This window comes from Phacochoerus africanus, chromosome X (assembly GCF_016906955.1).
Source record: "Phacochoerus africanus isolate WHEZ1 chromosome X, ROS_Pafr_v1, whole genome shotgun sequence".
Classification (NCBI taxonomy): Eukaryota; Metazoa; Chordata; class Mammalia; order Artiodactyla; family Suidae; genus Phacochoerus; species Phacochoerus africanus.
This window is the reverse complement of record NC_062560.1, coordinates 56,373,421-56,389,425: the sequence shown is the minus strand read 5'-3', so window position 1 is coordinate 56,389,425 and position 16,005 is coordinate 56,373,421.

Sequence of the window (16,005 nt, the reverse complement as noted above, 5' to 3'; positions counted from 1 at the left end):
TCTAAGGATTTTCCATTCAGGAGGCACCTTTGTATCTTACCAGATATTCCCTTCTCCATAGAGTGGTTTTTGACAATTTCTCCTAATCTTGCTTGCTACTGTAACAAAGCCATCAAACCATGAATATATGAATGTGAATTATCTATTTTTTCTTTACCATTTTTTTGGAAATGATGCATGAAATTATTAAAAATCAGAACAACACAAAGTAGAAAAACTGATATTTATTGAGCACTTACATATATTTTCCATTTTATCTTCAAGATGGCCTTATGAAATATGTACAAATTTTAGCTCTCTGTAACATAGAAAACTGAGTTTAGAGCAATGAGTAATTTATGTAAGTTTCTATGAAAACTTAATCCTCCTCTTATATACAAAGTCAAAGTTCTCTGTAAATCCATCCTTGGGATTACAGCTTATCATTTGTTCTGCATTAAAGTGTTATGTGCATATATTAAAATATATATGTAATATATTTTAAGGGACTCAAACGTCTCTTTTAAAAAAAATTATGGCATCACTGGCAGCATATGGACTTTTGGGCGCCAGGGATTGAATCCAAGCCACAGCTGTGACCTATGCTGCAGCTACAGCAGCAGCCAGATCCTTTAACTTACTGCATAAGGCTGGGGATCAAATCTATGCCTCTGCAACAATCCAAGCCAGTGCAGTCTGATTCTTAACCCTCGAATCACAGCAGAAAGTCGTCATACATTCCCTTTTAAAATTGTTCATCTTCTTTATCCAACCTTCTGTTGATAGACACTTAGGTTGCTTCCATATCTTTTCTATTGTAAATTGTGCTACAATGAATATTGGGGTGCATGTATTTTTTCAAAGTATGGTTTTCTCCAGATACATGTCCAGGAGTGGGTCACTGGATCATACAGTAGATCTTTATTTAGTTTTTTAAGGACCCTCCACACTACTCGCCATAGTTGATTGCACCAGCTTACATTCCCAAAAATAGTGTAGGAGTGTTCTCTTTTCTCCACACCCTCTCTAGTATTTATTGCCTGTAGACTTTTTAATGATGGCCATTCTGAGTGATGTGAAGTGATACCTCATTGTAGTGTTGATTTGCATTTCTCTAATAATTAGTTTATTCACCCATAAAAATGCATGAAATAATGCTATTTCCTGCAACACAGATGGACCTAGAAATTATGATATTAATTGAAATAAGTCAAAGAGGGAAAGACAAATATCACATGAGATCACTAATATGAGGAATCTAATAAAAATGATACAATTGACCTTAAAAAACTGAAACGGTCTCAATGATTTCAACACCAAACACTTTTACCAATGGGAAAACATGGGGGAAGGATAAGTCAGGGGGTTAGATTGATATATACACACTACAATATATATAAAATAGATGGGTAACAAGGACCTACCGTATAGCACAGGGAAATTTACTCAATATGGTGTAATAAATTATATGGGAAAATAATCTGAAAAGGAATAGACATATGTATACATATAATGATTTAGCTTTCTGTATACCTGAAATTAGCACAACTTTATTATTTTTTTGTTTTCTTGTTTTATTGAAGTAGAGCTGATTTACAAGGTTGTGATAATTCCTGCAGTACAACAAATTGATTCCATTTTCTTTCAGATTATTTTCCCACATAGATTATCACAGAATATTGGGTAGAGTTATCTGTGCTATACAGCATGTCCCCATTGGCAAACCATTCCACATAACTTTGTTAATAATTTTTTAAAAAACAGAATATATTGTATACATCTTTCTGTACATATAGATTTACCACTTTTTATTTATTTCTTTTTTAGTTATTAGGCTTTATTGGATTCATGTTATTTGACATTTAGATTCCAGATATTTACTTTTGAAGTGTAAACACAATCCATTAAGCATTGTATTCACTCTGCTTTGTGGTGATCTCTCTCTACATACAACTCCATTTTTTTTTTCTTGGCTGTACCCATAGCATGTGGAAGTTCTCAAGCTAGGGATGGAGCCCACGTCACAGCAGTGACAACGCTGGATCCTTAACCCACTATACCACAACATAACTCCCAAGAACTCCATTTTTTAACATCTTCATGACATTCTTTATTTATTGGTGACCTATAATTTAATTTAATTATATGAAATTTTTAAAATAGTTCTAAATTATAGTTAATATCAATGAATATATAACTTCCATATTAATGGTCATTTAGGTTGCTACTAATTTCTCCTATTATAATCAATGATGCAATAAACATTCTTGTTTGCCTATCATTGCACACTTATCTAAATATCTCTATAATATCTTAAAACTTCAATAATATTTTAAAACTTCAATAGCTCAGGAAATATGATTTTTTTAAATCATGATAGATTGCCAAATTTTCTTCCAAAGTGGTGGCACCATTCTTCACAATGGCCATCCATGTGGGAGGGTACCTCTTTCCCCACACCTCCACAAACAATATATAATGTCAACTGCTTTCATCTTTTGTCTATTACAGGTGAGGTTTAGCATATGCCCATGTATTAACTAGCCAAATGTGGTTTTCTTTGTGTAAGTTGTCCTCTAATGATTATTAATTTTTCACTGGTTCATTTAAATTATTTTCATTCATTTGTAGATGAAATAATATACAATGAATATTTTATGGTATTTTCAAGTGCTTTAGTTTTGTTGGATTATTAAAATGATGCCTATTATTTGAAAATGATGAAAAAAAAACAAGGGTAAAAGAAAACTTATTTTTTATTTTTTAAATTTTATAAAGATTTTAATTTTTTTCTATTAGAATTGATTTACAATGTACTGTCAATTTATGCTGTAAAGCAAAGTGAGCCAGTAATATGTATATATACAGTCTTTAAGCAAACTTATTTTAAGCTCAGCAATTAAAAACAAGTGTAAATATTTTTATGCTTATTTAATGTTTATTCTCCACATATAAAAATATTAAAAAATATTAAAGAAAAGACATGATACGTGTCACTTGGTCATGGCTATGATCTTTTTTATATGTTGTTGGATTCGGTTGCCTAAATTTTTGTTGAGAATTTTTGTATCTATATTCATCAAAGATATTGCCCTAAAGTTTTATTTTTTGGTAGTATCTTTGGTATTAGGGTGATGAGGACTTCATAGAATGTCTCTGGGATTACTCTTTCTTCAAATTTGTTAAAAAGTTTAAGAAGGACAGGTATAAGTTATTCTTTGTATGTTCAGTAGAATTCACCTGTGAAACCATCTGGTCCTGGACTTTGTTCACAGGGGGTGTTTTATTACATATTCTATTTCATTTCTAGTGATCGGTCTGTTCAATTAATCTTTCTTGATTAACTTTCGCTGGTCTGTATGTCTCTAGAAAGTTGTCCATTTCTTCCAAGTTGTCAAATATGTTGCCATATAATTGTTCTTAGCATTCTATTAATTTTTTTTTTGTATTTCTGTGGTATCCAATGAGATGTCTCCTTTTACATTTCTTATTTTTTTCATTTGAGTTTTTTCTCTGCTTTTCTCTTTTTTTTCTTTCTTTTTTTTGTCTTTTTGCCATTTCTTGGGCCATTCCCTCAGCATATGGAGGTTCCCAGGCTAGGGGTCTAATCTGATCTGTAGCTGCCAGCCTACGCCAGAGCCACAGCAACACAGGATCCGAGCTGCAGCTCACGACAACGCCGGGTCGTTAACCCACTGAGCAAGGGCAGGGATCGAACCCGCAACCTCAAGGTTCCTAGTCGGATTTGTTAACCACTGTGCCACGATGGGAACTCCATCTGCTCTTTTTTTAATTACTTAATGAATTTTATCACATTTATAGGTGTACAACAATCATCACAACCGAATTTTATAACATTTCCATCCCAAACCCTCAGTGCATCTCCACATCCTCCAAACTGTATCATTTGGAAATCATAAGTTTTTCAAAGTCTGTGAGTCTGTATCTCTTCTGCAAAGAAGTTCATTGTGTCCTTTTTTTTAGATTCCACATGTAAGCGATAGCATTTGATTTTGGTGTCTCATTGTCTGACTCACTTCACTTAGCATAATTTCCACATCCATCCATGTTGCTGCAAATGCTGTTATTTCTTTCCTTTTAATGGCTGAGCAATATTTCATTGTGTATATGTACCAAATTTTTATCCACTCCTCTGTAGATGGACATCTCTTGGTGAGTCTGGCCAGAGGTTTGTCAATTTGGTTTACCCATTCAAAGAACCAGTGGGTGGTTTTATTGATTTTCCTATTGTTTTGAATCCCTATTTTATTGATTTCCCCTCTGATCTTTATGATTTCCTTCCTTCTGCTGACTATAGGTTTTGTTCATTCTTCTTTTTCTAATTCTATTAGGTGGTAGGACAAGCTGTTGATTTGAGATTTTTCTTCATTTTTGAGTAAGGCCAGTATTGCTATGAACTTAACCTCTAAGCACTGCTTTAGCAAAATCCCAGAGATTTTGAATGGTTGTGTTTTCATTATTTGTCATGAGGTATTTATTAATTTCCTTTTTGATTTTATCATTGACCCATTGGTATTTTAGTAGCATGTTGTTTAGTCTCCATGCAGTCAGTTCATAAGGAAAGTCCAACATATGCAAATCAATCAATGTCATACATTACATTAACAAAAATTTCAAAAATCGTGTTATCATCTCAACAGATGCAGAAAAAATATTTGGCAAAGTCCAACATTCATTTGTAACCAAAAACTCTACAGTTCTCCTGTGGCACAGCAGGTTAAGGATCCAGCCTTGTCACAGCAATGGTCAGGTTGTGGCTGTGGCAAAGGTTTGATCCCTGGCCTGGGAGTTTCTGCATGCTGTGGGCACGGCAAAAAAAAAAAAGTTACACATCATACCTGAAATACAATAAAAAAAACTCTTGCCAAAGTGAGTATAGAGGGAACATACATTAACATAATAAAAGCCATTTATGACAAACCCACAGCAAATATAATACTCAATGGAGAAGAGCTGAAAGCCTTCCCACAAAAATCTTGGACAAGACAAGGATGCCCACTCTCACCACTGTTATTCAACATAGTACTGGAAGTCCTAGCCATTGTAATCAGACAAACAAAATAAATAAAATGTGTCCAAATTGGAAGAGAAGAAGTAAAATTGTTACTCTATGCAAATGACATGATATTGAAAACCTTAAGGACTTCACACAAAAACTACTTGAACTGATCAACAAATTAAGCAGAGTAACAGGATACAAGATTAACATTCAGAAATAGGTTACATTTCTATATACTAATGCAGAAATAATAGAAAAGGAATATAAAAATATAATACCTTTTAAAATTGTATCCAAAAATTAAATATATAGGAATAAACCTTACTAAACAGGTGAAAGACTTATATGAATAGAACTATAAAACATTAATCAAGGAAATTAAAAAGGATTCAAACAATGGAAAGATTCCATGCTTCTGGACTGGAAGAATTAACATCGTTAAAATGGACATACTACCCTAAGCAAGCTACAGATTCAATGTGATCCCTATCAACTTACCCATAACATTTTTCACAGAACTAGAACAAACAATCCAAAAATTTATATGGAACCATGAAAGACCCAGAATTGCCAAAGCAATCCTGAAAAACAAAAACCAAGCAGGAGGCATAACTCTCCCAGACTTCAGGCAATATTACAAAGCCACAGCCATCAAGATAGTATGGTATTGGTACCTAAACAGACATACAGACCAATGGAAGAGAATAGAGAACATAGAAATAAACCCAGAATCTGTGGTCAATTAACCTTTGACAAAGAAATTAAGAATATAAAATGGGAAAAAAGATGGTCTCTTCAGCAAGTGGTGCTGGGAAAACTGGACAGCTACATGTCAATCAATGAAACTAGAACACACCCTCACACTATGCACAAAAATAAATTCAAAATACCTTAAAGACTTAAACATAAGACAAGACACCATAAAACTCTTAAAAGAGAACATGGGCAAAATATCCTGACATCAAATGTACAAATGTTTTCCAGGTCAGTCTCCAAAGGAAATAGAAATGAAAAAAATAAATAAGGAAATAAACCAATGGGATCTAATCAAACTGACAAGCTTTTGCACAACAAAGGAAACCATAAAACAAAAGGCAACATATGGAATGGGAGAAAATAATTTCAAATGATGCAACCAACAAGGGCTTAATTTCCAAAATATGCAAACATCCCATACAATTCAACAGCAGAAAAAAAATTGAATAATTGGCAGAAGACATCAATAGACATTTCTCTAAATAAGATAAGACAGATGGCCAACAGTCACATGAAAAAATGCTCAACATCACTGAATGTTAGAGAAATGCAAATCAAAACTACAATGAGATACCACTTCACAAGGGTCAGAGTGACCATCATTAGTAAGCCTACAAATAAGAAATGATGGAGAGAGTGTGGAGAAAATGGTACCCCCCCTTCACTATTGGTTGGAATGTAAATTGGTTCAACCATTATGGAAAACAGTATGGAGGCACCTCAGATCATTAAATATAGAACTACAATATGATCCATCAGTCACACTCCTGGGCATATATCTTGACAAAACTTTCATTTCTATTTCAAGATACATGCACCCCTATGTTCACTGTAGCACTATTCACAATATCCAAGACATGGAATCAATCTAAATTTCCATCAACAGATGAATGGTTTAAGAAGAAGTGGTATACATATACATAATGTAATACTATGCAGCCATAAAAAAGAACAAAATTATGCCACTTACAGAAACATGGATGGAACTAGAGACTTGGATCCCATGCTGCTGTTGCTGTGGTGTAGGCCAGCAGCCACAGCTCTGATTAGACCCCGAGCTTGGTAAACACCATATGCCACAAGTGTGGCCCTAAAAAAGACAAAAAAAAGACAAATACCATATGATAGTACTTATATCTGGAATCCAATATATGGCACAAATGTACCTATCTACAGAAAGGAAACAAACTTGAGGACTTGGAGAACAGACTTGTGGTTGCAAAGTGGGAGGGGGAGGGAGTGGGATGAACTGGGAGTTTGGAGTTTGTAGATGCAAACCATTGCATTTGGAGTGGATAGACAATGAGATCTTCCAGGAAACGGTATCTGAACACTTGTGTGTGCTCCTGCTTCACCCTGAATTTGAACTTGAACTTGAACTAACCCCCCAAGAATTTTCTCCTAATTCTTCCTATAGAAGACCTACCTAGTCTTCACAAAGTCTATTTAAAAATGTTACCACATCTTCCTCAAAGACTTTCCTAATCCTTCAGTATTTAATTCTTCATTCCCCTATGGCTTTATAGTACTTTAAATTCTTAGTTATAATACTTGCCACATTCAACTTGTTTAAACCTAACAGACACTAAGTATCTGGTACATACCAGGCCCTTTTCTGGGACCATAATTATAGATATTAAACTCATAGTACAAAACACAGTATTAAATAGGGGTAGCCAAAACATGGATTCTTGCTACATACTGCACAGGTTCAATACCAGTTCTGATTGAAATCAATATGGAGCCTCTGGAAAGTCATCTACTTACATTCCATAAGTCTTACCCTTGTCATCTGTAAAATATGAATAAAATTTTTATCTTCCTCTTAGCCTTGTATTAAGAGTTAAATAAATGAGACAATTCCTTTGCTTACACAAGTCAGTAATCAAACTTTTTGGTGAAATGAATTGGAATTGAACATCCATTCACAAGGAGGGTGAGGGAAAGACTGGTGGGTCTAGTGCCAGGCCTCTCTTAGACATTAGAATATCAGTATTTCTTGCTCAACTCTCCAAGTCAGTGGGTAGAGTGTGTGGAAGTAGTAAACTCATGAAATTTGGACAGTGTGTATATATCACAACCACCCACTCACAGTTACCACAGATATCTCACTTCCTTTTTTCTGTCACCTTAAGAACCAGAGCACAAGAAAATTTGTGTTTTTTTTTTTTATTGTGCAGTCAAAAAAAGACCTGATGGCATGCACTTGTTGCATTTTTTTATTTTTTCCATTCTGTGTACATTCATGTAACCAGTGGATCCAGTCTTGTGTGTGCGTTTGCGTGTAACATCATCACAGTTAAGATAACCATGCTGCACAGCATAGGGAAGAGGGTCCAATCTCTTGTGTTAGAACATGATGGAAGATAGCATTTAAAAAAGAAGGTATGTGCATGTGTGGCTAGGTCACTCTTCTGTACAGCAAGAATTGAAGGAACATTTTAAATCAACTATACTCCAATAAAACTTTTAAAAATAAAAAAATAAAAATAAAAAAATGATTCTTCCTCCTTGAACTTTGAGTTTTTCCTACTTAGCTCCTTGATACTGCTGAAAACTCAGCTGTGCTTTTCAGAAACAGTCTACTTTGTTTCTTATCCTCATATATATTCTTGTCCTTTCTACTCTAAGTGTTCAGTCATGTAGAGAGCTTTGGAATCAAACAGGTCCAGGCTGCCATCAATTCTATTCCCACGTGGCTGGTCCCAAACTATCTTCTGCTAAAATCAGCCACTCCCCTTTCAGCATTTCTTTAATCTTGTTTTTGGCCTTATTGTTGCCCATGCCATCCAGGTCTACCAGATGAGCAATGTCTGCACTTTACATTTATCCATGATTCACTCTGACAGTCAAGTCCTAGTTATTCTTTTTTTTTCAGTGTCTAGCATCCACTCTTTCTGCTCTAATTTCACTGCCACAATTGTACATATACTCATTTGTTGCAAAAGCATCCAGGCTTGTCTTACTGCTTCTAACCTTGCCCCTCTAGAATCTACCATCGAGAAGCCATGGAAATAATTTTAAAACACAAACCAGATCACATCATCTCCATGTTAAGATTCTTCCAATCTCCTATCTCAGAACAAAAGTTAAAATTCTTTAAATGTCCCTCAAGACCCTATGTGATGTGTTGCCCTTCAATTATCCCTTTTCCCATTACATCCTCTAACAATTTTCCCCTTAACTCACTCTACTCCAACCACACATACTTGAACATGTGTGCTCCCTGCTCAGAACCTTTCCACTTGCAAGTTCTCCATTCCTGGAATTATCTTTCCCCAGATATCTACCAAGCCTAATCTAATATTTCATTCAAGTCTCTGCTCAAATGTTACTTCCTCTGAGAATACATGCTGCCTTATTATTTTCTGTATTAATTTTCTTTCACTATCATAAAAAATTATCACACACTTAGAAACTTAAAACACCACAAATTTACTACCTCACAGTCCTAGAGGTCAGAAATTTGCTAGGGATCTGACTGAACTAAAATAAAGATGTCAGCAGGATTATATTTATATTTGGAAATAATCCATTTCCTTGCCCTTCTCAGCTTCTAGAGGCCATCCACATTCCTTGCCTCATGGTTCTCCTCCTCCATATCCAAAGCCAGCACTGTTGTACCTCTCTGCACCTTTTTTTCACAGTAACATTTCCCTCTCTCTGACTCTTCTAACTCTCTCTCTTCCTCTTTTAAGGATCCTTGTAATTATGCTGATACCACCTAGGAAATCCAAAATAAACTTTATGTTAAGGTCAGTTAACTAGCAACCTTAATTCTACCTGAAAATTTAATTATCCTTTGCCATGTAAATTAACGTATTTATGGATTTTGAAAATTAGCATGTGGACATTATGGGGGGTCCAGCATTCTTCCTACCACATTATCTGTACCACAGCACTGCTTTATTTTAAATTCATGGTACTCATCAACACCTGCTACATTATATATAACACACGCATTTTCTAATTAAACATGCATATAATCAAAATAATCAAATAGTTCTATGATGCTTGTTAAAACATTTCTCCTTCCTCAGAGACAATCGTTTTCAACCTTTTTAACTGATTATTTTTGGTTTTGACTCCAATAACTCTAAACTAAATAACATGCTTATATTGCTACTCCTTCTTCTATCTTCTATAGAAGATGAGACTCTAGCTCTCATTTCCTCCTCTATATCCATTCACCCCAGTCCTGCATATATACATTCATGCATGTTTACTGCCTTCACATTATTTCAATAAATGCATAGATACTTTTGCTTATGAGAGTAAGATTCAAGTTTATGTTGCTAGAATTTATGGCTGATCCATATCATGGTTATGTGATTTTATGTATCCTTTCCATATTCATTTGTTTGGGTATTTGTTTAGTAGATTCTTTCCACTAGAAAAGTAAGCTCCATGTCTGTTTAGTTTGCTACTATATCCCTGGTACCAAGAATTGTGTCAGCAACACTGAGGGTAAATTATATGCATTTGTTCATTACCAACTATGTACTTAGTTTATGCTTGGGCTCTTGTACTGGAACTTTGCCAAAACCTATCAGGGCCTTCAACAATGAGTTATGCCTGTGATTTTCAAATAATTCAGGTCATTGACCCCTTTCAGGCTTGTTAGAATCCCAGTAGAACTAGCAGATAAAACCAAAGTCGTTCAGATTAATGTGAGATTAGAAGGTCAAAATAAGCAGTTTGTAGGTAAATGTTTAAAAATCAGAATATTTTCTCAGGTCAGTCTCCCAGAGCAATAGAAATTAGAGCAAAAATTAACCCATGGGACCTAATCAAACTGAAAAGCTTTTGCACAGCAAAGGAAACCCAAAAGAAAACAAAAAGACAACTTACAGAATGGGAGAAAACAGTTTCAAATGATGCAATGGAGAAGGGCTTAATCTCTAGAATATATAAACAACTTATACAACCCAACAGCAAAAAATCCAATCAATCACTGGAAAAGTGGGCAAAAGACCTGAATAGACATTTCTCCAAAGAAGATATACAGATGGCCAGCAAACACATGAAAAAATGTTCAACATCGCTGATCAAAAGAGAAATGCAAATCAAAACTACCATGAGATACCACCTCACACCAGTCAGAATGGCCATCCTCAATAAATCCACAAATAACAAGTGCTGGAGGGGCTGTGGAGAAAAGGGAACCCTCCTGCACTGTTGGTGGAAATGAAACTGGTACAGCCACTATGGAGAACAGTCTGGAGATACCTTAGAAATCTATACATAGAACTTCCATATGACCCCACAATCCCACTCTTGGGCATCTATCCGGACAAAACTCTCCTTAAAAGAGACACATGCACCCGCATGTTCATTGAAGCACTATTCACAATAGCCAAGACATGGAAACAACCCAAATGTCCATCGACAGAGGATTGGATTCGGAAGAGGTGGTATATATACACAATGGAATACTACTCAGCCATCAAAAAGAACGACATAATGCCATTTGCAGCAACATGGATGGAACTAGAGACTCTCATCCTGAGTGAAATGAGCCAGAAAGACAAAGACAAATACCATATGATATCACTTATAACTGGAATCTAATATCCAGCACAAATGAACATTTCTTCAGTAAAGGAAATCATATACTTGGAGAAAAGACTTGTGGCTGCCTGATGGGAGAGGGAGGGAGAGGGAGGGATCAGGAGCTTGGGCTTATCAGACACAACTTAGAATAGATTTACAAGGAGATCCTGCTGAGTAGCATTGAGAACTTTGTCTAGATACTCATATTGCAACAGAACAAGGGGTGGGGGGAAAATGTATAAATGTAAGGATAACTTGATCCCCTTGCTGTACAGTGGGAAAATAAAATAAAATATATTTAAAAAATCAGCTCTCTGAAGAGAAAAAGAAGCCCCAGATTATGGCATTTGTTGATTTTCATGGTGTAAATAGTCTCACTATGGCTTACTTCAAACTACCAACATGATGTCACTGAACATGGATTTGGGAAGGAATGTGTAAAATGTGCTCTCAGGATTCACGTTGGCTCCAGGACCCCATTGGTTGAAATAGTCTAGTATCTCCCTCTCACCTTTCTCTCCCAATTCTCTCCTACAATTACACCCCTACAGGATCCCTAAGGTTACCTCGAACATAGCCTAAATATACATGGGTGAATATGACATCTTTAGGGTATAGATGGGAACACTGAGGCCAAGAGAAAGGCATGAAGTCAAGACTCCTAATGTTTATTCTAATGCTCTCTCCACTGCATTATGCTGCAAATAGCCTAATTATTCTCCCCTTCACCTGCCACATACACTATTCCATTGGCATTCTGCCAATAGATTTGGCTCTAAAATATTTTTTCACCAGAAACACGTCCAAGGTTCACTCTAAAACCTTCTATAGCTCCCATAGAATCCTAAAAGGTCAGGTTTAGGCATCTTGGTTTGGTTTTCAGTACCATCCACAATCTGGTTAAGCTTTTCCTCTCCCCACTCTTCTACATATGCATGCCAAGCTAAAGTTTAACCTACTTTTTCCCTCTTCACCACAATTCTTGTTCTTTCTTCCTCTGGGTTTTGTCTTTCTCTCTCTCTCTCTAGCTTATCCGGAATTCCTTCCCCATCCTATTTGCCTAGCCAATACTAAACAAAATCATGTCCCAGTCTACTTTCCAGCTCCTCTCAGAAGCTTTCTTGGACTGCTGAAGTCCAAGTCCATGGGGTTTGTTACTACCTCTGCACTCCTATTGTACAAATGAGTTTCCATCATTCTCTTATCCTTTAGTATGTGAGACCTGTTACTGTTAGTTTGCTTTTAAATACATCACTCCCTTTGTGTATGTATATTGAATCACTCTGCTATATACCTGAAACTAACACAACATTGTAAATCAATTATACTCAATATAAAATAAAAACTATACTAAATATACATCTGTCTCTCTTTTTATGTTTCTTTGAGTTAATGTCTTTATGTGTATATCTGTGTGTTTACATGCTTATATGCATGTATTGTCTGCTTCTGTTCTGCATGGGTGTATGGATCTGTGTTTCAATCTTTGTTTCTCTGTCTATGTGCATGTTTGTGTATATCTGTGTATCTGTGTAACTTTTGTGTGTGTCTGTGTGCTGTGTACCTCTGCATGTATATTTCATGTGTCATGTGTCAGTGTGCTAATATTTTATGTTTATGGCCATTATTTATACATATGTATATCTGTATGTATATGTGTTCATGTATATATGTTCATCTATGTTTATATGTGGTATTTGTGGGTTTATGAGTTTGTGTGTATGCATGTTCTCAAGTAGGAACTGTACAGATTTCTTTTTGCACCACTGCTTCCCCACAGCTCAGCCAAGCCCAAGGTACATATGCATATAGGAGGTCTCACACTGATTAAATGTCCCAACCTGCTCTTTCAACCTTTTTTAGGAAGATGGGTTATGGAAGTGGAGTTAGGCACAAAATCACAATGACCTCTGGATACTGGGCCATATGCATTCTATAACTGCAGCAAGCACTGGGTTCTAAGTTAAGGAAAAGGTGAACTCCCTGGATTAAAATGACTATGCATCTCCCTTTCCTCTCTTCTACTATTGCATCTTTCCTGGTTCAGCTTAAGTATAGACCTTGTGAATGGAGAAGAAAGGAAGACACAGTCTTTGGAGACAAACCAACTTAAATTAGAAATTTCCCTTCAGACACTTACCAGCTATGTGACTGTGGGCCAATCCTTTGGTGTCTGTAGACCTCAGTTTCCTCAAGCAGATAAAAAGGTAAGACCTAAGGAAAATGCCCCCAGCCCAGAGTATGTGTTCTATGGATAATAGTTTTCCTTTGGGAAAAAGAAGTGAATAATATCACTTTTTCTGGGAAATCTTTCCACACTACTCACTAGATGTCTGAACCACAAGCTTTAAAGTTCTATTAATAATCCACCTTATGTCAGTGTGTACATATTTTTGTACATTGGTGTTTACATTGTGTGTGCCTGTGGTGTCCATACTATGTATCTTGACTCTATCTATACTAAAATCTTGTTCAACCAGAGATCATGTCTACCATTTCTTCTGTCCCCCTTATAATATCCAGAGAAGATCTGAAAATACTTCCTAAGTGGTCATTAAAGGTGCAAATAAAGTAGAATAGTGTTCTGATTAATAATATAATTTTTGGAGACACACACATATGGGATTGGAACTTGTCTAGGTAGTTTCACTATTCTGGGCCTCAGTCTCATTTGTAAAATGCTGATCTATACAATTCATCCCTCAAAAAATATTTATTGAGTGTCTATTATACGTCAGGCACTCTTCTAGGCAATGGGGATATAGCAGCAAACATGAAATACAGATTTTCCTGCCTTCATAGGGCTCATATTCTAGAATGTAAGACAGATAACAAAGAAATAAACCAGTAAATGTACAATATGCCAAGTAATGAGTTCTACAAATAATAAGAATGACAGCATAATAACAAAGAGTGACAGAAGAGATAGAAGTGTAAGTACAATAATACCCACCTGAGGGGTTGTAAGTACCAAATGAAACAATCTACACTAAGTACTCAGTACAGTGCCTAGAAGAGTAAATGATTAAGAAATAGTAGCTGTCATACTATAAAAATCTTAGAGGAAAAACATAGGCCAAACACACTCTGACATAAACCACAGCAACATCTTCTCAGAACCTCCTAGAGTAATAATAAAAACAAAAATAAACAAATAGGACTTAATTAAACTTAAAAGTTTCTGCACAGCAAAGGAAACCCTAAACAAACAAACAAAAAAAGACAACCCACAGAATGGGAGAAAATATTTCCAAGTGAAACGACTGACAAGGGATTAATATCCAAAATTTATAAACTTTCCACGGCTCAATACCAAAAACACAAATATCAAAAAATGGGCAGAAGATCTAAACAGACAATTCTCCAAAGAATTCATACAGATGGCCAAAAAACACATGAAAAGATGTCCAACATCACTAATTATTAGAGAAATGCAAATCAAAACCACTATGAGGTACTACCTTGTTTTTTATAATGATTTTCATTTTTTCCATTATAGCCAGTTTACAGTGTTCTGTCAATTTTCTGCTGTGCATCAAGGTGACCAAGGTACAGATACATGTATACATTCTTTTTTCTCACATTATCATGCTCCATCATAAGGGACTAGACATAGTTCTCTATGCTATACAGCAGCAGCTCATTACTTATCCATCCCAAAGGCAATAGTTTGCACCTATTAACCCCAAATTCCCAATCCATCCCATTCCTTCTGACTCCCCCTTGGCAACCACAAGTCTGTTCTCCATGTCCATGATTTTCTTTTCTGTGGAAAGGTTCATTTGTGCCCTATATTAGATTCCAGATATGTGATATCATATGGTATTTGTCTTTCACTGGCCAGAATGGCTATCATCAAAAAGTCTACAAACAATAAATGCTGAAAAGCGTGTGGAGAAAAGGGAACACTCTTACACAGTTGCTGGGAATGTAAATTGGCGCAACCGCTGTGGAAAACTAAAAATAGAATTACCATTTGATGCAGCAATCCCACTCCTGGGCGTCTATCCAGAGAAAACCATGACTCGAAAAGATACATGTACTCCATTGTTTATTGCAGCACTATATACAATGGAAATGTCCATTGACAGAGGAGTGGATCAAGAAGATGTGGTACAAATACACAATGGAATTACACTCAGCCATTAAAAAGAAAAGCAATAATGGCATTTTTAGCAACATGGATGGACCTAGAAATTATCATGCTAAGTGAAGTCAGTCAGACAGCAAGACACCAATATGTCTCAAGATGCCAATATGCTATCACCTGCAAGTGGAATCTAAAAAAAAGGACACAATGAACTTCTTGAAGAATAGATACTGACTCACAGACTTTGAAAAACTTACGGTTTCCAAATGAGACAGGTTGCGGGGTGGGAGGAAGTACTGGGGGTTTGGGGTGGAAATACTATAAAATTGGATCGTGATGATCATCGTACAACTATAAATGTAATAAAATTCATTGAGTAATTTAAAAAAGAGTTGGAAATAATGTTGACATAAAGGGAAAAAGAAATAGTAGCTGTCATTATTATAGTAGTTATTATATTATAGAGTAGTTTAGTTTTTAAGATCAGAAAAAGATACAAGTATCAAGACTAATAGTACTCATGTTACACTTGGGGAAGCTAAGGTTCAGAGCCATTTAACTTGCCTAAAGTTTCGGAATGAAGTACATGCAGAGCCACTCCTGTCTC